The sequence below is a fragment of the Macaca thibetana genome, chromosome 19, assembly GCF_024542745.1.
Source record: "Macaca thibetana thibetana isolate TM-01 chromosome 19, ASM2454274v1, whole genome shotgun sequence".
Classification (NCBI taxonomy): Eukaryota; Metazoa; Chordata; class Mammalia; order Primates; family Cercopithecidae; genus Macaca; species Macaca thibetana.
Window position 1 is genome coordinate 50,506,948 of NC_065596.1, and position 23,978 is coordinate 50,530,925.

The 23,978-nt window shown below is 43.8% G+C and overlaps 1 protein-coding gene across 1 annotated transcript in view; it reads right to left on the minus strand.

The window, feature by feature from the left end:
• PDCD5 (programmed cell death 5) overlaps positions 1 to 23,978 on the minus strand; it is a 1,006,786-nt gene that overhangs the window by 748,204 nt on the left and 234,604 nt on the right. The gene's annotated exons all lie outside the window — the stretch shown is intronic.

Sequence of the window (23,978 nt, forward strand, 5' to 3'; positions counted from 1 at the left end):
ATTTTTTTTTTATGACTGAATAGTACTCTATTGTGTATATATACCACATTTCCTTTATCCGTTCGTCTGTTGATGGACCTTTAAGTTGTTTCCAAATCTTGGCTATTGTGAATACTGCTGCAACAGAGATTGCAGACATCTCTTTGATATACTGATTTCCTTTCTTTTCGGTATATAGCAGTGGGGTTGCTGGACCATACAATAGCTCTAGTTTTAGATTTTTAAGGAACCTCCAAAGTCTTCTCCATAGTACTTGTACTAATTTGCATTAGACTGTACAAGGGTTCCCCCTTTCTTCACATCTTCACAAGTATTTGTTATGGCCTGTCATTTGGATATAAGCCATTTTAACGCTGGTGAGATGATATCTCATTGTAGTTTTGATTTGCATTTCTCTGATTAATGAATGAGGTTGAGCACTTTTTCATATGCCAGTTTGCCATTTGTATGTACTTTTGCCCATTTTTTATCAGATTATTAGATTTTTCTCTTGTAGAGTTGTTTGAGTTCCTTATATATTCTGGTTATTAATCCCTTGTTAGATGGGTAGTTTGCAATACTTTCTCCCATTCTGTGAGTTGTCTCTTCACTTTGTTGATCATTTCCTTTGCTGTGCAGAAGCTTTTTAACTTGATGTGATCCCATTTGTCCATTTTTGCTTTGGTTGCCCATGTTTGTGGCTTGTTAGTACTCTCAAGTACTCTCAAGAAATTTTTGCCTAGACCAATGTTCTGAAAAGTTTCTCCAATGTTTAATTTAGGTGTTTAATCAATTTTGAGTTGATTTTTGTATATGGCAAGAGATAGGGGTCTAGTTTCATTCTTCTGCATACAGATTCCCAGTTTTCCCAGCACTATTTATTGAAGAAACTGTGTTTCCCCAGTGTATGTTCTTGACATCTTGTGAAGAATGAATTAACTCTAGGTATGTGGATTTGTTTCTTGGTTCCTTGCTCTGTTCTATTGGTCTATGTGTCTGTTTTTATGCCAGTATCATGCTGTTTTGGTTACTATAGCTCTGTAGTATAATTTGAAATCAGATGGGGGTCACATTTCAGCATGAGATTTGAAGGGGGCAAAACCCTTCCAAACTATATCACAGTTTATGTTGCAAGGGTTTGGCAAATGCTTGCTGATTGTCTGTAACTGCTTCCGCTTGCCCCAGCTGCTACTCATTAGCTATGCCCAAGGTATGGATAATTGAAAGAGGGTCATAATTACTATCATGGGAAATCCTGTCTGTACATATAATTTTTTGGATTTGGGATCCAGAGAGACTTTCTTTTCAGCAGTAGAATCTTGGGAGTGTTTGGCGCCATGGTGCCCACCTTGGCAGAGAGAGGAAGAGGGAAGAAGTGATAAGAGAGTGTGAGAGCCCTGAATGCTTTGCTGCAGAGGGCTCCTGAGACCCAGCCCACTGCTCTGTTTGGTTCTGTGGGGCACCTGGAGGATGTTCTTGATAAATCCATTTACTCTAAACCACCCCGAAATTCTTTCTAACATTTGCAACCAAGACTCAGAAATTCCTGAACTAAAAAACAAATAAGCCCCTTAAAAAATGAATGAAAGACATAAACAGACATGTCTCAAAAGAAGACATATAAGCCACCAACAAGCATATGATAAAATGCTCATCATCACTAATCATCAGAGAAATGCAAATCAAAACCATAGTGAGATGCCATCTCACACCAGTCAGAATGGCTATTATCAAAAAGTCAAAAAACATCAGATGTTGGCGAGGTTGCAGAGAATGCTTATACATTTTTGGTGGGAGTGTAGATTAGTTCAACCACTGTGGAAAGCAGTTTTAGGATTTCTCAAAGAACTTAAGACAGAACTAACATTCAACCCTGAAATCTCAATACTGGGTATATATCCAAAAGAAAACAAATCACTGTACCAACAAGACACATGCACACATGTGTTCCTCCTCACACTATCCACAACAGTGAAGACATGAAATCCACCTAGGTGCCCATCAGTGGTGGACTAGATTAAGAAAATGTGGTACATGTACACAATGGAATACTATGCAGCCATAAAAAAAGCAAAATCAATGTCTTTTACAGCAGCTTGGATGGAGCTGGAGGCCAGAATCCTAAGCTAATTAATGCAGGAACAGAAAAAATACCATGTGTTCTCACTTTCAAGTGGGAGCTAAGGATTGAGCACACATGGACATAAACATGGGGACAATAGACGCTGTGGACTACTAGAGGGGAGAGGGAGGGAGGGGCTGTGGGTTAAAAGACTACCCATTGGGTACTATGTTCACTACCTGGGGGCAATATACCCACGTAACAAACCTGCACATGTAAAATAAAAGTTAAAAAAAATGCATGAACTTTTTCAGTTAGTAAGCATCTTTTCTTTTTCCTAATTCTCCCTATTTTAGTAGAACCATCTGAATAGATTTGAGTACCTTATGTTGCTAGATATGAGAAATGTGCCATTTATCCCTTTATGTTAAGAAAAGAGGACCATGTAATGGTAAATGCTTTATTATGTTATGGTTTCAGTTGAATGGTAAGTGTTATAATCTTGTCTAAACTAGTCCTATAACTCTCTTTTATTTTCTAGGCTGGGTGTATTTATTTTCTTTTGTCCTCAAAATTATGTTGGAATTATGACTTGCCATTAATATTTGAAAAGTGATCAAATTCTAAAGGTGGAGAAACAGACGTGTGGCTAACAGGAGACATTTATGTGTTATTTCACCAAGCCACAAGTTCAAGTTCTAGGAACTGGAACTGCAAAGGCCTGAGAACCTTCAGCATTTTGTCAACACTGGCCAAGCGAACAGGGCCACTTCTGCAATGGCCACACAGGGGCCACATGCCTCCTTTTCAAGAATATCTGAGACATTTTTCCTTCAGCCTTGAAAGGGTTTCATTCCTAAAATGCTTAAGGGTTGGGGTTTCTGGGCAATTAAACTTTGTTGTTGTTTGAAGGAGAACCTCAAAATCTTTGTATTTCTGACTTAAAATTTTGAAAATACTTTTTAATGTCTGCCCAAGTTCACACTAGAGTGTGTGCTTGTGGATCAGGTTCTTGGTTGCAAGTTGGTGAACTACATCTGATTGGTTAAGACAAATGGATATAGATATAGAAGGAGGATGGATCTGGAAGGGGTCACCATTGGCCTTTAGTATCTAATCCTGAAGTTGATCTCTCATATAAATTCCCCAATACCAACTTTTTTTTTTAATGCAGAAAAGTAATTATTTTTCTTTGGAATATTCAAGAAGCCTTACTAATTTCAAATCCCTCTTTGTGATGTTCAGTTGAGATTTTAGAAGGTGTATATTAAAATTGCTGCAAGCGGAATTGTTTATGTGATCAATGCATGTTGTCTTTGGATTAAATGGTTTATGCAGATTGGTCATGGTTCTTCTGTAGGTTCTGTATTGGGCAGGGATGACGAGTGGATGGATGTCTTGCAGATAAGCCCCTTGCCCACTATACTGTGGGGTTCACTGTAGTTGTGGAGGAAGTCCTTTCAGTTTGGGGGCAGAGCACAATTTTTGTGTCCCTTTACTCAAAATGCTAACTCAGTCTGATCTCTGGTAGGTGTCCTGAATTGTCTTTAAAAAGTGATTGAGATTATGTTTTCAATTCCGAATATACTGCTGAATCCCTGACATGCAGAGCAATCTATCTGGACTGACAACTTGGCCAGAGATGGTCAATGCCAAGCAGTGAAGGCTGTGAAGAGATGCTTGGGAAGGGTACAAGAAGGAAGGAAAGGAACCCCCTGGGACAATGAAGGAAGATGCTGTGGTTGGCCCCAGGGCTCAGAAAACGGACAGGTGAGGGAGTGGAAAATGATCACCTTGATTCAAGGAACCACCTGCCCTACTACAAGTGGACACCAGCTGACTCAGTGCTGACCGTGTTCATCTTCTGCCTCAGTTTTCCTCCAACGTACATGCAAAAGATATTAAATGGCTTCCACAAACACTCTATGCATATGAGAATCCCCGTTCACAAACACAAAGCCCTACTGACAAGAAGACAATGAGCCTCGTGAGTACATCAGCCAGTTCCTGGGAGATTTGTTCTGTACGCACTCCAGGATCTGAATCCACTCTCAAAATCGCTAGCTCCAATCTAGGAAAGAAAAATCCCTCACAGAACACACTGCCTCTTAGTAAGTTAGTCTTTCCAACTCATAGACTTTTCCTCCTTTAAATTAGCATGACGGTTTTCAAAGCAAAATTTTCAGCCACGTAAGGATCCCTCCTCATCCTTATAGACATGAAGTGAAATAATTGACAAATATTCATGCCATAGCTCCCCTCTACATAAACACACACAGGCACACATGCGTGCACAGATGTGGTTAGTGGTTCCAACTTGGTCAGGTTAGAACAAAGGCAACAGACACCCCCTGTCACCATGCAGGCACCCAGGGCTATGCCTGCCCATCAGCCCCGATAGCAGCAATTACACAGTCCGTGGGTGTGATGAGCTGCAAACTAAACATTTGTAAAAAGGCTGTAATTAATGCAATTAGCTATTTACACGATAGCCCATAATGAATCCAAAGGCATCGTTATTGACTATTGAGTAAATAATCTGACATTAAAAAGTCAATGATCTGCAAATGAAAAATTCTCTCACTCTTTTTAAAGGAGGAAAGATGAAGGAAAGAAAATTAACGAAAAGAGGAAAACAAGCAAAAAACTCAGCAAAGATGTCATTGCATAATAGTCCATTATGCCTCCAATTGAGCCGTCATGAACTATCAAAGAAATAATTGCGCAATAAGCCCATAATGGCTTAATCGTGTCAACATCTTTGCATTTACATATTTTTTTAATCAATGGAAATTAAGTACAAAAATGGGTCTTTTGGTTTCCATTCTGAATTTACCTTTGTGACTGGCGGTGGGTTGAGGGTTTGGTTCTCTCTGCCACCTTCAAGGGAGACTGCAGTCCCTGAAACCTCCTAGATGTGTCTAATGCTGATTAGTTTGTGGGCACGGGAGGGCCCTGAGAGCCATGGTGTCAGGGCAGGAGGACACTCTGTAGGAATCAGCAGTGGTGAGTTTGGTGTTGCCCAGGGCCAGGCACGCACTTGACATGACCTTCCACAGGAACACAAGCTCACTTTCTGTCACATGCGTGTCTTTCTGGTCCCAATCATTCGTCACGCATGGACAGAGGTCCCAAAGCAAGGCTCTTTTCTCCAAAGAGAGAAAATGACCACTTATGGAGAGGGACTGCTGAGCCATTCACAGTTACCCTTGCCCAACCTTGATCTTGCCATGGCTCATCCAACCCAGGGTTTGGGTAGGGCAACCTGATAGCCTGCTGGGATAAAATCAGCAGTACCAGCTGGTTCTCCCCTCCTTTTGTTTTCCTCCTCTTCATGTCCTTATTTGGGGGCAGAAATGATTGAGCTTAGTTTCATAGAACACCCAACCCCTGGGGACCTTCCTTAAAGAGGCTTTATTGTAGGTAGGCAATCACAGATCTATCTATCTATCTATCTATCTATCTATCTATCTATCTATCTATCTATCTATCTGTCTATCTATCTATCATCTATTTATTATCTATCTATCTTCTATCTATCATCTATCTATCTACCTATCATCTATTTATTATCTATCTATCTATCCTCTATCTATCATCTATCTATCTATCTATCTATCTATCTATCTATCTATCTATCATCTGTCTATCTATCTATCATCTATTTATTATCTATCTATCTTCTATCTATCATCTATCTATCTATCATCTATCTATCTACCTATCATCTATTTATTATCTATCTATCTATCCTCTATCTATCTATCTATCTATCTATCTATTATCTATCTATCTATCTATCTATCTATCATCTATCTATTATCTGTCATTTGTCTATCTACCTATCTATCTCTATACACCCAGATGTGTCTGATGCTGATTAGTATGTGTACAAATGCACACACACACAAATATGACTAATTTGAAAACCTGGTAGTTATGCTTGAAGCTCCAATGATCAGATTAAACGCAAAACAAAAGAGGCACCTTGAGACTTTGAGAAAGAAAAAGGTTCATCTCTCTTGTTGCCTGTTCAAAGTATGAATTCTAAGACAGTTGAGCGCATGAGACAGGAGATATGGAAAGAACTGGTGGCAGCTCTCTTGCAATGCTGAATGCAGCTGAGAGCAACCCATTGGCCTTCTCTTACAGCATGAGCCATGGAAGAAATAACATCAGCTAATGTCTGCAGAGAGCTTTACACTTATAAAGTACACGAACATACTTTAATTCTAGTTGCTCCTCATGACAAAACTCATTAGCAATAGTGAAAGTAATAACAGTCATTATTTACTTAGCACCTGTGTGCTGTGCCATACCCTACAGAGTTCGTTTGTTCACGACCATCGCTAACACCTAGAACACTGCCTGGAGCTCAGTACAAGTCAAATAAATATTTGCTGAATGACTGAGTAAATGACTACACCTTGAGATGTAAATCTCTATTTTATAAATAAGGAATCAAGCTCAGAGAAGTAGATTATATTAACTTGCCCTGAGTTGCACAGCAGGTCAGTGGAAGAACTGGGCTTTGAAATCTGGTTTCACTGTCTCTCAAGTCTGGATTGCTTTCTCCTCATTTTACAAAGGAAGCAACAGATTCATAGAATGTCCAGGCTCAGGGATGTTTGGACCACAGTTGTGTTGCATCTGTGTGTTCATGTCTGTCATAGGCCAGAAGGAGAAGGCTCCTTGCATCTCATGTCTTTTTCACTGAACTTCCCACCTGGGAAAACCTTTTTTTTTTTTTTTTTTTTTTTTTTTTTTTTTTTTTTTAATTCTTTTTGACAGCAGCAAGGACTACCAAGTTGACAGTCCTAATCTGTGGAGGTGTGGGTGGGTGGCGAATGATGATTGGTGGGGGGCTACATGCGCAGAACTGTCCCGTGTGGCTGAGTGGCCTGAACAGGACCGAATGGTGTACTTACAGCTTTGGAGAAGTTTTCAGCTATCCAAATGCTTTATTCTTTGCAAACAGGCCTAATTTGCTTGCCTATCTGCTAGGCCAACACAACTCCTTTATCTGGGCGATTCTGATTTACAGTGGGGAAAAGGGTGACTTTGTGGACCTGACACTGCAGGCAAGGTGAAGACAGAACCGTGCTTTTACAAACATGAGAGGGAGAGGGGCAGCTAACATCCTTCTGAGAAGTAGCCAGGGATGGCGAACCACTTTCTCCAGGTGCAGGTGGACTAAGGGCAGGTGAAGCGTGCCCAGCAAAGGGGATGCTTGGGGTGATGCCTTGCATTTGTGCACAGACCCGGGACCTCTGTGGTCTACTGTATGATGCCACCTTTGTTCCTCTTCAAACAGCCAAGATAGAGGAAGACGGGCTGCGTTATCCCAGGCACGGGGGCTTCTGAACAGGGCTGTGAGTTTTTGTACTTTTCTGTCTCAGGTCCCCTTCAGTAGGGGACTATCTCCACCATTTCTCCCCAGTGCGATCACTTTCAAGCATTGCCACCTGCGCTGTTGATTAAACAAAACGAAGCCGATTGCAGCAGGTGACTCAGAATGGACAGGAGTGGGTATTGCTACCAGCATGCGAAGAGGCCATTTATCAAAGTTTTATCTGATCCGAAGCTCTGGATTTATCAGTCACCACTTATAAATGGCATCAAGCCAAGAGCCCTGTCTGTGTGCACCTGGGGTCTGCATTGCTCCTGCGTAGAGCTGTGCCCTGTGGGAACACAGCCTTGAATAACCTGGCTAATGAGGCAGTCTTGCGGGAGGGAGATGCCAAGGATAGTGTCCAAGAAGCAAGACCATGCGGTGAAATGGGGATGGGTGCCCTCATGGCGAGGACTTGACAGGCACCCTGCCTAGAGAATGGAGCATTGCATGTCTGATTGGGGAGCTGGAAGCACACAGGTCAACTGGAAGTCCCAAGAATTACTAGGGCCTCATCAACACCCAGTGGAATGAAGCTACTCAGGGCAGGGAAGGGTGCACTTTCAGAGTTCTGGCTTTCTTCATTAAGAAAGACTAATGGCCAGAGGATGCCTTGAACCCCTAAAAGAACAATAACTGGAAAGCACTGCTGATTAAAGTCTTCTCCTGCAAGATTTCAGACTGAGACAGATCAACAGATTTCTCTACATAAAAATCAAAAGCACCTCCTTTTAGAGGCGACACGATAAACACAGGCAAAAGGCAAGTTTTAGACTGGAAGGAAATATTTGCAGCATATATATTATAGACAATCTTTGTGGCCGGGAGCTGTGACTCCCACTTGTGATCCCAGTGATTTGGGAGGTCAAGGTGGGACGATCGATTGAGGTCAAGTGTTCGAGACCAACCTGGGCAAAATAGTGAGATCCAGGCTTTACAAAACATTAATAAATTATCCAGACATGGTGGCAGGCACCTGTAGTCCCAGTTACTTGGGAGGCTAAGGAGGGAGGATTGCTGGAGTCCAGGAGGTCAAGGCTGCAGTGAGCTATGTTTGCACTGCTGTGCTCCAGCCTGGGTGACAGAGTGAGACCCTGTCTCAAAAAAATTAAAATAAATACATAAACAACCTTTGGTGTATTATACAAAGTGAGGTTTTTATCTCCACTCTCCATTCCCATTGGAAAGACAGTGCTTATTTTGAAAGGCAAGGAACAAGAGAAATAGCAGATGAAATTGCAGCAGCAGAATTTTGGAAGGTAGGAAATATATGTGTAGTAGTAAGGTATTAGGGTACCTTAGTCAAGAGTACCAACTCCTAAGGAGTTGGGAAGCCTGAGAGTCCACAAAGGTACACTTGGCAGGAGGGTGTGCTTACAATGTGGTTATAACTTAGGCTTCATGAATACCCCACTGGCTCAGGGATTAGTGAGTCTGTTGAAGAAGCTGTTAGATCTCCCAATTCCCCCCACCACCCGCCACCATGCAGCTTGAAGTTGTACTTGAGGAAATCACTCAGAAAGGTGGGGAAAAGGACAAAGAGATATAAAATAGGATATAAATAATAACAAATATTAAAGGACTGCTCTAGGAATCCAAAGATCTGAGTTCTGAGTTCCTGAAAAAGAGAATAGAGAAACTGGAGGAGAGGAGGTCATGGAGAAAATGATCCCTTTGAAACTTCCCTTGACTGCAGTGCCCAGGCCAGTGGATAGGTGCATGTCCACATCTAAAGCCCAGCACTGAGAAATTTATGAATAATGGAAACAGAAAGACAATCTACAAGATGCACACCTCCGTGTGTGCATGCATAGGGGAGAAAGAGAAGAGAGAAGAGAGAGAGAGAGAGAGAGAGAGAGAGAGAGAGAGAGAGAGAATTCTATTTTCTTACCAACACTGGAAACTAGAAGGCATCTTCCAAATTTTTCATCTTGGAATTTTCTACTTAGCCAAACTATCAATCAAGTATGAGGCTAGAATAATGATATTTTCAATCATAGACGCTCTTAACCAATTTACTTTCTACGTATCAGAAGCTACAGGAAGATGCGCTCCATCAAAATGAGGGAGTCAGCCAGGTGTGGTGGCTCATGTCTGTAATTCCAGTGATTTGGGAGGCCAGGATGGGAGGGTTGCTTGAGGCCAGAAGTTACAGACCAGTCTGGGTAAGAAAACAAAACCTCGTTTCAACAAAAAATGAATAAATAAAATAAAATAAAATAAAATAAAAAAGTTACACAGGCATGGTGGTGCACGCCCATAGTCCCAGCTATTCTGGAGGCTGAGGCAGAAGGATCATTTGAGCTCGGGAGGTTGAGGCTGCAGTGAGCAGTGACTGCACCATTGCACCACTGCACTCCAGCCTGGTAACACAGTGGGAAAGATCTTATCTCTAAAACTTGAAAACAAATGAGGGAGTCAACCAAGAAAGAGGCAGACAGCCACCTGGTCTTCCTTGCCTTCTTTCCTTCTTCCTTTCGTCCTTCTTTTCTTCCTTTGTAAACACTTGCTGAGTGTCCACTAAGTGCCAGACATTGGGGATATGCCAGTGAATGGGAGAGAGAGTGTCTCAGTCGACACGGCATTTACCTTCTAACAACACTTACGATGTCAGGCTAGTGTCTTCCCCTGGAGGACATGTTCAGGTGTGGATGCTAAGGCTGAAAGTGCTCAGCACAAAGAAACCAGAATTCAAACCCTTAGCCCCCAACCCTTCACCCTTCGGCAGGTGGCATTTGACTGCGTCTGGCACAAGCCAGTTTTTACGTCCTTTGAAATTGCTTCTTAGGATGGTCCTGTTAGATTCTGAGAGGCAGCAGCTGGTTCTCCTTTGCCCGTGTCTCTTGCAGTGATAGGCGCAGTTCCATGTAGCTCCTTGAGATGACCCGAATTGATTATGATAGGGATTACTGGGAGAGAGTTCGCCTTCCGCCTGGTACCCGGCAAGACCTTGTTAGACTTTGATCTCAATCCTGGCCGCTGCACACTAAAGGGAAACGGAGGGAAAAGAGGCATCCCAGCAATGAGGAGGGCAGCTTCCGCTGTGGGCCACGAATTCTTCCAGGCCTAAGCTGCAGGAGGGAGGCTGAGTGCCTGACTGTCAGCCGCCCACTGTCTCCTTGGAAGTAATTGGGAGGAGGGCACAGAGGGCCAGAGGAGCACAGGTGGACGGGTGGCTGATTCTGGCTGTTTCCCCAAGAGATGCTTTTGGGGAAAGACCAAAAAGAAGGAAGACCCTGAAAGAAGGCAAAAGAAGGCTTCCCAGGCATCAGATAGGCAAGCAAGCAGAAAGAGAGGGCACGGGCCACTTGGCAGCAGGGTGTGCTTACCGTGTGGTTATAACTTAGGCTTCATGCAAATGCCTAACATCAGCAAGGGCACATTCTTACTGAGAGCAGGAAGGGTCTTGTGGCACTGGGAACATATTTGGACCTCACTCTGTAGGCCATTCATGGCCCCATTTAAGCTTCGGATCAGAGAAAACTTTGATAAATGGCCTCTTCGCATGCTGGGTAGCAATACTCACTCCTGTTCATACTGAGTGGACAGCAATGAGGTACAAGACATGTTCCCGCAAGATTACTCTGGGGGAAGGAGAGATGGGCTGGGGTTGCACCCAGGAATGAGAAGGAGGTGGAGGGCCCGTCCCGGGGCATTTCCAGTGAGGGCGGAATGGAGGGGATGAAGATACCTCGCAGGTGACTCACTGTGTGTTCTAGGTGAAGAAGAATCAAGACTCTGAGGTTCTCTGAGTGTCTGGCTTATGGGTGGTGCTGTGGTGAGCAATTGGACATGAAGCTCTGAGATTCCAGTGAGAGGTCTGGGACATTGTAATTTGGAGAATCACTGGGGTGCCAGTGCTCTAGAGGCCATGGGCATAGATGAGACCAGCCATGAGGAGAAGAGACTGAAACAAGAATGGAAATGAAAGTGACCCCATGGAATACTACACAGCCACAAAAAAGAATGAAATCACGTCCTTTGCAGAAATATGGATGCAAATCCAGCATGGATGGAATTTGCATATCCAAGCAAATTAATGCAGAAACAGGAAATTTAACACCACGTGTTCTCACTTGTAAGTGAGACCTAAACACAGGGTGTGCATGGACACAAGGATGGGAAAAATAGATGCCTGAGATTCCAAAGGGAGAGGAAGAAAGGAGAGTAAGGGCTGAAAAACTACCTATTGGGTACTTATGTTCACTATCTGGGTGATGGGTTCAATTGTACCTCAAACCTCAACATCACACAATACACCCTTGTAACAAACCTGCATGTGTAGCCTCTAAATAGAAAATGAAATGTAAAAAGATTATTAACAAAAAAAGAAATGTGTAATAGTAAATGTTCTTTAACAAGAAAAGCAATATCCCTATTTAAGTTCTGTTTTTTTGTTTTGTTTTGTGTTTTTGTTTTGTTTTGTTTTTGAGACAGAGTCTCACTCTGTCACCCAGACTGGAGTACAGTGGTGCGATCTTGGCTCACTGCAAACTTTGTCTGATGGGTTTGAGCAATTCTCCTGTCTCAGCCTCTGGAGTAACTGGGATTACAGACATGCACATACTGGCTAGCAATACCCCTAATTAAAGATGAAGATATCTTTGTTTAAAAAAAAAAAAAGGCCTGGCGTGGTGGCTCACGCATGTAATCTCAGCACTTTTGGAGGCCAAAACAGGTGGATCACCTGTGGTCAGGAGTTCGAGACCAACCTGGCCAATATGATGAAACCCCCACGTCTATTAAAAATACAAAAAATTGGCCAGGAATGGTGGTGGGTGCCTGCAATCCCAGCTACTTGGGTGGCTGAGGTAGGAGAATCGCTTGAACCCTGGACGTGGAGGTTGCAGTGAACCAAGATTGCGCCACTGCACTTCAGCCCGAGTGACAGAGCAAAGAAAAAAAAAAAAAGAAATGGAGTTGACAGCAACATCAGGAACCTAGGGAGGAAAAGACACCAAAGGAGGAAGAAAAGATGGGGAGGGAGGATTTTCTCGGAAACCAGGGGAGCGGAAATCTCCTGGGAGGTAGAGAGGAGCAAAGCTGGTGAGGCAACTCTCGTGCTGGAACATAATCGCTTTTCAAGAATCTTGTGTGGCTTCCCATTGCACGCCTCACTGTAGAACCTGTGGATCTTCTTAAACATCCTCTCAGGCTCCCCAAAACCCATGCACTGGAGGACTGAACTAGAACATCATTACTGACATCACCACCTGCCCCCGTCCCAGTATCCTGAATAGACTTCTCTTTATTGAAAATTGAGGACATGTCACTTAATCAAAGACAACAGTCCCCGAGAAGATGGAAGACGCGCATCTGTGGGCAGCGTCGTCAGAAACAGGCTTAGAGTCTATTCCTGGCTCTTGAGGAGGGAACCTCCTTTTGGGTGTCCAGTCCTTGGTGGAAGAAATTAATCTGTAAATATTTGATTAAGGTCGGAGATGCTGCCAGCGACCCTTTGAAAACAGATACAACATCTTTAAGAGATTGCAAAGGTAAATCTTATTGTCTGGGGAAATGACTTCTGCACAGTTATTTCTTTTATTGCTGTGTGAATGTGATGGCATTCCTCAGTTTAATAAATCCTGGTGTATCTCTCCGTCCATGTAGGCTGATATAAATATCTCCAGTTATGTCACATTACCACCTTTGTACAGGCCCTGATGACTGGAGTCTGATAAATGCAAAACCTCATTTGGTTTGTGAGTGATTGAGCGCTAACACTGTTTAGATTTCTTAATATACTTGTATTAGCATGAATAAGTAATGAGCATGCCAGGCTTTTTTGAATATTTGATTGTATCTTTGTAATGGATTTGTGTCTCTCTCTTTGTGCTAATGTCATTGTAACTTTGTTGGTGTCATAACTCCAAGCCAAGGCAATTGATCTTTATCACCCAATCTTGAGTCAATCACCCTCTCCTTGCAGAATGGCAGCATGCTATGCCTTTCTTTCCCACACAATTCTGCGTTTTGTTTTTTGGGGGAGAGGTGCTGGTAACCACCCTATTCTCAGGGAATGTCTTTCCTGTTTACAAAGTGATGATTTGAGATTTCCAAATGAAGTTCAGGGAGCCAATGGTTGAAAGTTGACAGTGTCTCCACGTAAACTGCCAAATCTGAGTTATCTTATGCCCGGCAAAGCTTTATCTGCCTGTTCATTATGGCAGCGTGGATGGGTCTACCATTGCAGAAGCAGCTTCTATAAGCTGGAGGTCTTGGGACAGACAGGACTCCTTTCCTGAGGTCTACAAAGTATCGGCACCATTAACAAAGGCCTTCTCCTCCTTTACTAAGGGGTTTCTTTTCTGATGTGAACAGAGAACACAGACATTGTCCTTACATGCAGTAGCCAAAGCATTTTTGCCTGTAGGAGTTATCCTCTGATGGAAGATTAATTTCTCAGACATGTTAGTAATTGATGTCCTGGTTCAAACTCCAAGCAAGCCAGTTCACGTGTTCCAAGCCTGACTGTATATATGAATGTGGCTACTAGGATTAATGGTTCCCTGGGTGCCCACCAAAATGTGTTCCAGCAGCACCATGAGCTCATGTGCCAGGAAGAGTTGCAGAGAAATGCCAGTTTGAATTTGAGAAGAGCCATGACCACACTTAAAGTGCAGGGACCTGCTTGTATTTCCACTGCCCTGCTAAGTCATTAGCTAAGGAGGAGCTGTGGCTTGAACTACATCCATTATGAGGACATAAAAATATGTTTGAAGTTTTTCCATCTTCCATTACACAGCAGAAATCCAGGCAGAGTTGGTTCTTTCATGAAGCGACAACTGTAACATGTTCACAGGATCTCTGCTGAACAAATAAATAATAATTGTCACTATTACAGTGACAATGATAATACATTGAGTTGAATTTCTAAATGCTTTCTTGTATGCTAATGGTTTTGGTTCTTAGCCACAGTGTGTACACATTGAGTAAATAAAACGGGTTTTGTCTCTTTATTTTGTTTCTTCTACAATTACCCTTCGCTGTTTCCCTCTCAGTATCCTCAACCTGGCCCTCCGCATTGGCCTCTCCTAGTTGTATTTATTCATTTATTTATTTTTATTTTTCTTATTTTTTTGAGACAGAGTCTTGCTCTGTCGTCCAGGCTGGAGTGCAGTGGCATAATCTCTGCTCACTGCAACATCCGCCTACTGGGTTCAAGCTATCCTCCTGTCTCAGCCATCCATCCGAGTAGCTGAGATTATAGGCACGCACCACCATGCTTGGCGAATTTTTGTATTTTTAGGGTTTCACCATGTTGGCCAGGCTGGTATTGAACTCCTGTCCTCAAGTGATATGTCTGTCTCAGCCTCCCAAAGTTCTGGGATTACGGGTGTGAGCCACCACGTCCAGCCTCATTGATTTATTTTTCTAGAGACAGGGTCTTGCTCTGTCACCCAGGCTGAAGTGCAGTGGCACAATCACAGCTCACTGCAGCCTCAAACTCCCGGGCTCAAGGGATCCTCCTGCCTCAGCCTCCTGGGTAGCCAGGACTACAAATCACCATGCCCGGCTACATTTTAAAATTTTTGTGGAGACAGTGTCTCACCAGGTTGCCCAGGCTGGTCTCGAGCTTCTGGCCTCAAAGGATCTTTCCGTCTCAGCCTCCCCAAAATGCTGGGATTATAGGTGTGAGCCACTGTGCTGTCCTGGCCTCTCTTATCTTACACTCAGCTTATCACCCTTCCATGTGCCTCTGGCCTCTGCTTTTCTCTCTCTTATTTGCTGCTCAGACCGAAGGAATCCAGCCTGTGTCCAATATTGCTCCACTCCCACACAGAGGCACAAGGGAGGGGAGATGGCTGGGTCTCAAGATTTCTTCTCTGCTCTCACTCCTCAGCCCATCCTGTAGTACTCGTCTCTGTGGATCAGCCTTTCCTGCTCTAAACCCTGATCTTTTCCTTTAGGACCCACTCTCTCATTTTTCTTTCCTGATCCTGACAACCTTGGCCCCCCAGGAATGTGACCTGCCTCTCTGCATTCCTCACTTAGTGCACACCCTTGGACATTCTCAGCTGGTGTTCTGGGCTGAACTGTACCCTCCACCCCAAATTCACCTCTAACCCCCAGTACTTCAGAATGCCGTTGTATTTGGAGATAGGGCCTCTTCAAAGGTGAGTAAATTAAAATAAAGCCCTTAGAGTGGGGCTCTAATCCAATCTGACTGGTGTCCTTCTAAGAAGAGGAAAGTTGGTCACACACAGCGACACCAAGGACTCAGGGAAAGCCACAGAGCAGGGGACACCATGAGAAAACGGCTGTCTGCAAGCCATGGAGAGAGGCTTCAGAAGTAACCAAATTTGCTGACGCATTGTCTTTGGACTTCCAGCCTCGAGAATTCTGAGAGATAAATTTCTGCTGCGTAAGCCCCTGCCTCCATCTGTGGTCTTTCGTTGTGGCAACCCTAGCACGTGAATGAACCTGCCCTCTGAGGTTTCAGGATTTTGAAACAAGAATAGAAATGGAAGTGACCCTATGGAATATTATGTAGTCACAAAAAAGAATGAAATTATGTCCTTTGCTGCACCACGGAGGGCATAGGAACCAACAATGTCTTTCTTGGACTCCTGACCTGAGTATTCAGTGGTCTGCTTGATACTGAGGATACTGATGCCAGGGATATATATGTATATTTTTTTCTCCTTTTCAAGACAAGGTGATCTGGGCATGCCCGGACACAGGAGAAGGAACAAGTTGGGAGGAGGAGATTGAAGCTGCGGGTGTGAGGGGGACCTTCAGAGATCTGGAGAAATGAGAGAGGACAGGTTTAGGTTGGCAAGGTGGAGGACACCTCTTTTTTTAGTGCAGGAGCTTCTCTTTGGACTGAATGTGTTGGTGATGATGAGGACATAACCATGTGTTTGCAATTTTCCCAAGTCTTCTTTCCATGTTGCAGTGGAAATCCTGGCAAGATGATACCCCTATATAGAGTATGGGTGGCAGGTGATGGCTCAGATAACTGGGGAAAAGTGAAAGAGGTTAAGCCTCCTGGCTTTGCTTTTTTCAGGAGTTAGGGTGGGGGTCTTGGGAAGCACAGGGACAATGTGCATAGTCTCTGTGGGGCTCTGCCTAGGGAATTCGCAAGACCCAGCTGGAAGCAGGGCCAGAATGGAGCTGTCCCCTAGATGTGGAGAGGACTTGGGAGACTATCTAAGACTTTATAAAAGGCTCTGTGGCCCAAGGCAGGACTGGACGAGGTGATGTGGTGGGGTGCCTTGGTGTCAAGGAAGTGCTGGTAACCCTGGGGCCAGGTTGGGTCTCAGAGGGAGTCTCTGGGATGAGAGTCAACCAGTTCTAACTTCCCTATGGAAGGAAGGGGGCTAATGAAACTGTGACCCGGGGAGGGGCCTGGTCATTGAATGTCCTGGGAGAGTACATAAGAAGTGGATTGGGTTGGGAGGGGGGCGGAGGTGAACAGTAATGAGTCTTCAGTCAGAGAAGAGGCAAACAACCTGAAACCTCACGGGGGAGTCTCCGAGTGACACAGGCCGAGGAGAAAACCAGTGCCTGGTGAAAGGGAATGTGCCCCGAGTGGATCGGAAGTTCTGGGGAAACAGCAGCCTAAGGCCGGATTCAGCAGGATGATCCTCCTTAATACCCTCCAGTCCTCAAGCAGTGGAGGCCAGGAGAAGCCCCCGCCTTCCAGTCCCGTAGGTGTGTAGAGCCCAGATGGTGCTGTTGGGATCCTGAATGCCACTTTCCAAAATGCAGCAGCGCCTGGACTTCATCCCTTTTTCTCCTTCAAACCACATGGAATTTTTTTTCTATTTCTTTCTTTTTTTTTTTTTTTTTTTTTTTTTTTTGAGAATGGATCTGACTCCATGGCCCAGGCTGGAGTGCAGTGGTACAATCTCAGCACAATGCAATCTCCGCCTCCCGGGTTCAATCAATTCTCCTGCCTCAGCCTCCTGAGTAGCTGGGATTACAGGCACCTGCCACCACGCCTGGCTAATTTTTGGGTTTTTAATAGAGACCAGGTTTCACCATGTTGGCCAGGCTGATCTCAAACTCCTGACCTCAGGTGATCCACCCACCTTGGCCTCCCAAAGTGCTGGGATTACAGGTGTGAGCCAGTGTGCCCGACCACTACATTTTTTAGTAAAAGATTCAAGGGTCTTTTGAGGCCAATGGGATACTGCACATGCATATTTCATTAAACACACTCACAAACACACATACAAAACGACATGACACAAGCCCCATATTTGGATGTCATCACTCCTGCTTCCGCTTGGGGTAAGAACACCTTTCCTACTCTCTTCATTTTTATCATGTAAATGAATGAGTCATCGTGATCCCCGGTGTCACCCTGTTCTTTTCTGAATAGCATTTTTCCTCTGCTGCAGCTGTGTAAAGGATACACACACACATTCTCACACTCACACACACCCCATAGCCAGATGCATTTTTATTTCCTCTGCTCTGCTGAAATCAGGCCTGTTCCACGATATGTCACATGATGATGGGGAAAAATGTGCTAAAAAAAAATCCACCATTTGTGTGTCTCTTTCTCCACTAACCATCAGTAGAGTTGAACGCCTGTAGCAAGCCAACTGCTCTGTAGATTTCATCCTGATTATTAAACACAGAATGTGAAAAGCTAAGCATAGAGAAGCAAGAGTTATCCTCTGGTTTATGTAAAGTCAGCAGTGAAAATAAAAATTGTGACATGTACGTAGACGTTTATTTGCTTTACCTATAGTCACACCACAGAGCTTTGTCTCTGGTGACAAAGTTTTTATTTTTTCCGAGCAATGACAATGGATTACTTCTGTAAGCAAGTGCTCTATCCATTATTAAATTGATTATTCAAATCTCATTTAAAAAAAGAAGCCAGATGGCAATTTTCCATTATTTGTTGCTACTGACAACCACCAACCCTAAACTGAAAGATTTTCCTTTTTTTTTTCCTCTTCTGCTGGCTAAAGAGCCTGCTGCATTTCCATGCAGACCAAAGGTAGAGCCCATATTGGAAACAAATAGCCAATTACCAAACAAGATGGTTGTTATTGATTATTTTAGAATCATCTTTGCATTGACAGAGCTGCTGTTCTTTTGATGATTCCATAATTAACTTATCTATATTCAGGCACAATAACTTTGTTCCCTGTAGTCATTCGGATGTGAGCATTATTGTTGTTATTTAGTTGTCATGACAGCAAGAAGCATGTTTTTACATGTCCAGCATCCTGGTTATTTTAAGACCCTCATAAGTATGCCTTGCTAATGAATCAGAATAATGGCGATCCTGCAAAATAATGGTTTTTAAAATTCTAAGGGAGGCTTAAAATCTAAACGTGAGATAATTGCCTGCACTTGTGAGCATCACGAAGTATGTTTCTCTGTGTGTACCCACATGTGCACTCACACATGTGACCTCTTCTCTATGTGAACAAATTCGTACATTGCTGTTCTGGAGTTAGCACGCTCTGTGGTGATGGGATTTCCACAGGAGCACCTTTTAGAAAACAGTGTTTGTCAGATAATCTTTTTTTTTTCTTTTTTTCTTTTTTGAGACGGAGTCCAGCTCTGTCACCCAGGCTGGAGAGCAGTGGGGCAATCTCAGCTCACTGCAACCTCCACCTCCTGGGTTCAAGCGATTCTCCTGCCTCAGCCTCCCAAGTAGCTGGGATTACAGGTGTGTGCCACCACGCCTGGCTAATTTTTGTATTTTTAGTTAAGATGGGGTTTCACCATGTTGGCCAGGCAGGTTTCGAACTCCTGACCTCAAGTGATCTGCCTGCCTCGGCCTCCCAAAGTGCTGGGATTACAGATGTGAGCCACCACGCCTGGACTTTCTCAGATAATCTTATGGCTGGGGCCAGGCTCAGCATATCAGTGCTCTTAGAAACCTACTGTGGGAATCTATCTTCAAATTCTTTAATAGCTAATTTTTAACACATCTTTTTTTTTTTTAATGTCAATCCACCTCTTTAGATGTCTTCCGCATGTGTGCAAGTAAGATTTGTTTTTAGTAACTTTAAGATCATACTTCTAGTTGATTGGATTTTTGCACTTTAGCATGTTTTCCTTTTTATGACTTCCAATATCACCTGATGTTTTGAGTTCTGTTGATCTTACCAGGAGAAAGGGCATTCCAGTTATATGAAAGAGACTAACTTGCTTTCTCTGTGAAATACACAGACACAAAAATCTCTGGAGGTGTCCTCAGAAATTTAAAGGTGTAGGCTGGGAGCAGTGGCTCATGCCTGTAATCCCAGCACTTTGGGAGGTCAAGGCAGGCAGATCACTTGAGTCCAGGAGTTCAAGACCAGCCTGGGCAACATGGCAAAACCCCATCTCTATCAAAAATAGAAAAAATTAGCCAGGTGTGGTGGTGCGCACCTGTAGTCCCAGCTATTTGGGAGGCTGAGGTGGAAGAATGGCTTGAGCCTCAGAGATGGAGGTTGCAGTGAGTCAAGAGATTATGCTACTGCACTCCAGATTGGGCAAGAGAGTGAGACCCCATCTCAAAGAAAGAAAAGGAAGGAAGGAAGGAAGGAAGGAAAGAAGAAGGAGGGAGGGAAGGAAGGAAGGAGGGAAGGAAGGAAAGAAGGAAGGAAGGAAGGAGGGAAGGAAGCAGGGAAGGAAGCAGGGAAGGAAGGAAGGAGGGAAGGAAGGAGGGAAGGAAGCAGGGAAGGAAGGAAGGAGGGAAGGAAGGAGGGAAGGAAGGAAGAAGGGAATGAAGGAGGGGAGGAAGGAGGGAAGGAGGGAAGGAAGGAGGGAAGGAAGGAGAGAAGGAAGGAGGGAGGGAAGGAAGCAGGGAAGGAAGGAGGGAAGGAAGGAGGGAAGGAGGGAAGGAAGGAGGGAAGGAAGGAAGCAGGGAAGGAAGGAGGGAAGAAAAGAGGGAAAGAGGGAAGGAAGGAGGGAAGGAAGGAAAGAGGAATGAAGGAAGGAAGGAAACAGAAAGAATGAAAGAAACAAAGGAGGAAGGAAGCAAGGAAAGAAAGAAAGAAGGAAAGAAAGTTAGAACTGTGGCTTCTATAGGTTCGAGAAGATTTTCAAGCCTTTCAATTAATAATTTGCTTGCCCAGAGGGGGAACCTAGCAAACATTTTTGTCTGAGGTGGTATATTTAAATTCTGGCCAAAAGAATTCGGCTTCTTCTGCCTTAGTAAAATTGGGATTGTTTCCTCTTTCAGAGAATGCCTTGTTGTTAGGGGAGGGCTGGGGTCGGGGGAATGGCTGGCCTCTTTTACCCTAGCGGTTTCTGGAGAACTCTCAAACAATTTAGCGGCTAATACTCAACTTCATAGGGACTGCATCCCGTGGAGTGCTTCCTCCCACTCACCCCCTCAAACCTGAGACACTTCTTGAACATCAAGAGGCACTTTCCAGCAGGAAAACTGTGTACATCTTGTTCAACACAAATACACTTTGGTTCTGTAATTCAGAATATCTATTCTGCCAATGGTTAAGAACCAAATATTAACATACAAATGCTGTAATGGTAAAGATGTGCTTGCATACATGTTAAGTTTCTAATCAAACATTGCAAAAATGCATTAATCAGTATTTCATAGTTCATTACAGTCTGACTAATTTTGAAATCCCTCATGTAAATTGATTAAATGTCTTCTGCAGGCAGATGAATGGGCTTTTGTTTTAAGCAACCTTTACTGAGAAAACCATAATTCTCTTTGACTCCATTCCTGCACATTTGTGATGGGCGCTCTTGTAGGCTGACTCTAGATGATCCAGAATTTTCCTCTTTGCAGCTGGGCCTACCAGCCAGTTCTAGCATCCTCTGTGGGCCTACATATTTAGTGAGCATCTATTTTGTGCCCAATATTGTGCCAAGTGTAGGGAGAGAAAGGAAGGAAGCATGAGGTATGTTCCTCTCTCTCATATGGACCGGGATGACTCAAACATGTGAACAACTAAATTAAAAAATGTACATACCTAACAAAGACTAGCCTGGGAAGCACAGCCTATTACAGTTTCTTTACTTTCCAGAAATATAAACCAGTTCTGGATAGCTTTAACAAAAAGGCAGGGTGTTTATTTACTGTCAGGATTCTGGGGTTGTTTTCATGTTAAACCACAGACAGGCAGGGAATTTGAAGTCTGAGACTCCATACTCTCAGGACTTTCTGTCTTTACCTCCCTGACTCACTTCCCTCAGCATCAACTTCTCTACAAGGCTGACACCTCATCCCAGGTCTTCTGAGCTTGCCTTCTCAGAGGAAAGAAGCTTTTCCCACCAGCTCCAGTCAGAAATTCCTTAGCCTGGCTAAGGAATTTGGACCAATCACTGTGGTCTCTAGAAGGACTCTGATTGATTGGCTCAGCTGACCCACATGGACCAATCAATACGGCCTTTCGAAGGACTAACTGTGAGTGGTTTAGCTGGGTGATTTGCCCACCCCTCAGACCACAGGGGATAGGGTATAAGTGAGTCCTATTTTCATGCCAACTGCCTGGGCCCAATGGACAGCCATGAGAACATCTGTGACTTAAACAGGGCGCTCAGCCATATAACTCCGAAGGAGGTGAACAGGGCAGGCCCCCAAGAAAAGGCAGGGCTTTAACAAGGTTAAAGTTGTGAAATGTGAAGATGACAGGGAGGGTCTCTTTCTGGGAATGCACCCAGGTGGTCTCGGAACACCCAGCTAGGGTGGGAAGATATGACCCAGGGACACTGTGTGTGGAGACATTGGGGGATCCAACCAGCAGGATTGCTTGAAGCCAAACATGGCAGGCCTTGGAAGCCTGTGAGAAAACTGTTCTTGAGCAGCCAGGATACAGAGAAATGTCGGATGTTCCAGAGCAGATCAAGCTGGATTGATGGGAGGGAGGTCCAGGAGGATGCAATTTGTCAAAAGCTGGTACCGACTGGGAGGGCAAGGCAGGCTGATCACCTGAGGTCAAGAGTTCAAGAACAGACTGGGCAACATGGCGAAATGCAGTCTCTACTAAAAATTACAAAAATTAGCCAGGCATGGTAGGCACCTGTAATCCCAGCTACTTGGGAGGCTGAGGCAGCGATAATTGCTTGAACCCATGGGGGCAGAGGTTACAGTGAGCTAAGATCACGCCACTGCACTCCAGCCTGGGCAACAGAGTGAGACTCTGTCTAAAAAAAAAAAAAAAAAAAAAAAAAAAGGCTGGTACTGTGAGCTGGGAATACGTGGAGTAGAGATTGCTCCAGGAGTGATAGTAGAGGTAGAAAAGAGAGTGAATCCAATGGCCTCCTCCCAGGAAGAGACAGTGGAAGTGGATGAGAGTGAAGGAAGGTAGTGGTTGAACTCAAGATCTTTGAAGAATGGGATGCATGGGGAAAAGATCTATTTAGTGGGATGTAATAACAATAAAAATTATAGCTCACACAGACTGAGTGCCAGGTACTGTTCTAGGTGTGCCTTAGCCTATTTTGTGTTGCCATAATAGAATACCGTAGTCTGGATAATTTATAAAGAAAAGATATTTATTTCTCATGTTTCTGGAGGTTGGGATGTCCAATATCAAGGTGCTGGCATCTTTTGAGAGCCTTCTTGCTGTGTCATCCCATGGCAGAAAGTGGGAGGCTGAGAGAGAGAGGAAGGGGACCATACTCATCCTCTTATCAGAAACCCTCTCCTTCAATAACTAACCCACTCCCACGAGTCAGGCCATGAATCCATTCATGAGGGCTCTGCCCTTGTGACCTAATCACTTCTTAAAGTTTCTACCTCTCAATGCTGTTACCTTGGGGATAGAGTTCCCAACCCATGAACTTTGGGAGACACATTTACAACATAGCAAAGCTTTTCCATGCACTAACTTGTCAATTTCACCAATGACTCTATCAGATGGGTAGTGTTTTCATCCCCATTTTACAGATAACAAAACTGAGGCACAGAAAAGGTCAGCAATGTGATTGTGATCACACAGGTGTTAGGTGTGGGCCGGGCTTTTGAATGTGGTGGTCTGGACCCAGAGTCCACTCAGAACAAGTTCAGTTGTTGACAAGTTGACCCTCTGGTGACACCGGCCCACCCCACTTGTGGTGTCCAGGTCAGTGGAGAGTGGTTAGAACACGTTGAAGGGAGATGAGGGAATAGATGAGAAAGACGGACACAACTGGAGACTCATAGGGATTTTGAGATGAAATGTCAAAGGGGACCCTATTATTCTAATGGCATAGACTGATTCTATTAGATTTATTAGACTTATTCTAATAAGTGCCAAACCTGAAAAGCTATGAAAAGGCATCCTGATTCATTAATGCTGTTTTGTTTGCCAAAAAAAAAAAAAAAAAAAAAAAAAAAAAGGGGCTACATTCAAGTGAAAGATTTTGTCTCAATCTTGCTTTTAGACAAAAGAAACACTAAGAAATGATTCTCAGTGTGGAACCTGGGTGCCTGGAACTGTGGGTTAAATAATTCTAAATAGTATCAGAGACTTTTCTTGGTAATGTTTTTATTTGAGTGCGTATTAGAAGAAACAAAACTAGTACACGAAACTCATGAATTTGATGTTGAATGTTGTTTAGGATGAGGTTTAATTTTTTTTAAGTTAGGCGAATATTTTAAAAAGTAGATTTTGAACAGATGGCATGCAG